We start from the raw sequence: 1,655 nt of genomic DNA, 5'->3' as shown, positions 1-1,655 counted from the left end.
TCAAGACCAGCTGCTAACAGAGATCTCTGAATGACTGATAAATAACAGGTTTCAAAGCTTGAATGCATCAAGCAAGGGCTTGTCCATTGCAGAGATAAGTGCGTCACCTGGAGCTTCAAAGTTGCTGAATTTAGTTTTTTATTCAATGTTACAGAGGTCCATCCAGTAGTCGGAAACACACCATGCAAGATAGCGATATATTTGAGTCCTTTCTCTGTTTCTATTAAAAACTACCCAAATGCCAATTCGAACATGTGCCTTTCCCAGAATGCCTTGCTTAATGGCATATTTTTTAGTGGTGTTGTGGTCGTTATTTGACACAAAATGTGATTTTATTTCCACGATTCTTGCATAGCTGCTTGTAATGTTTACCAGAGCCTGTTTTTTTCACCCATTACTGAGTATTCTTTTTAAGCACTCTTCTAGTAATGGGAGAACAAAAACATCGTAAGGTCGATTCAGAAATGCTAGAATAAAAAGGGTTTCTGCCGTGAGTGGTACACGGAGGGATGCTGGGTAACCTGCAGCTCTCCGTGCGGAATCGACATCAAGAGATTTCGGAAACATAATTTTTGTAAATGGGGCAGCTAGTGATCGCTTGTCCGTGCGCCCCGAAATTGCAAGTTAAAAAAAAAGATTGGCGTGTGTTTTGTTATGTTATTGGTATACCTTTGTGCATTCGTAAATGTTAATGTGTGTTGCGACAGTTAAGCCAATTATTTATTTTATGGTATTTTTTGCTCAGTATGTTTTTAACAGGTGATTCATTTCTGCGCCTTACTCTCAATCACCCCCCCCCCCTACACGACCCCCTGTGGTGCAGTGAAGAGCACCTCTTTCATCATTTTCAGATCAGTGTCTCGTCTCACTCCAGTGCACATTTCTACTCTCGCCAGCATCTCTGTTCATGCCAACATGTAGTGATACCGATCATTACCTGGAGTCCATGTGGAGTCAGAAGCTCACGCATGCAGTGAAACAAAAATACCTCTAGACACTGTTAAGTCAGTGGACAGGCGTGCACGAATACATACCCATTACTTGATGTCCCTGAAGAACCAGCAGTTAAAGAGTGCAGTACTGCATTAGCATTGGCTGCAGTACTACTGATTAGTTACTAGATGTCCCTGTAGAGTCAGAACACATTCTCCACTGCTGCTGGAAACCGAGAAAAAGAATGCACAATGCGCTCAAAGCAAAACCAGCCTCTGGTGCTTTTCAGTGGGTTGGGGGAGGGAGGGGCTAGATGGAGCCCCTGCAGCTGCATAGCTCCAAGCTGATTTTGGAATCTGCTGTGGTTCCGTCTTGGCTAGCCCGGCCTACATGAAGAATTTAGTATATAAAGACATTAAGAGATTTTTGGAAGCACCATTTTTGTAATCGGGGCTACCAGTCATCAATTGCTTAGGTCTGCCTTATTTTATGTACTAAAAGGGGGAGATTAACTGACATGAAGATAATGCCATACTGTGACTGTCCACTGGGTGTCACTTTCTCTCTAATATCCATCTAGATACTGTGTCTGACAAGAGGCGTGGCTCAAGGGTTGCTGGGTGTGGCCAAAAGGGCCAACTGCACCCATAGACAATCCTTTTGGGGGAATGGAGGCAGGTAACCCACACATTTGGAAACAAGATTTTATTTGCGTACTGAAT

At 43.3% G+C, this 1,655-nt stretch overlaps 1 non-coding gene across 1 annotated transcript; it reads left to right on the top strand.

Annotated features, from left to right (window-relative positions):
• Nucleotides 1-474: 474 nt before the first annotated feature.
• LOC138505405 (U11 spliceosomal RNA) lies at nt 475-614 on the top strand. Its single transcript, XR_011280192.1, has one exon. It is a non-coding gene; the product is annotated as a U11 spliceosomal RNA (small nuclear RNA).
• The last annotated feature ends 1,041 nt before the right edge of the window (nt 615-1,655 follow it).

Source organism: Ambystoma mexicanum, chromosome 11, assembly GCF_040938575.1.
Source record: "Ambystoma mexicanum isolate Mex_15411 chromosome 11, UKY_AmexF1_1, whole genome shotgun sequence".
Classification (NCBI taxonomy): Eukaryota; Metazoa; Chordata; class Amphibia; order Caudata; family Ambystomatidae; genus Ambystoma; species Ambystoma mexicanum.
Note: the sequence above shows the minus strand (reverse complement) of the source record. Positions and strands in the feature narration are given on the sequence as shown.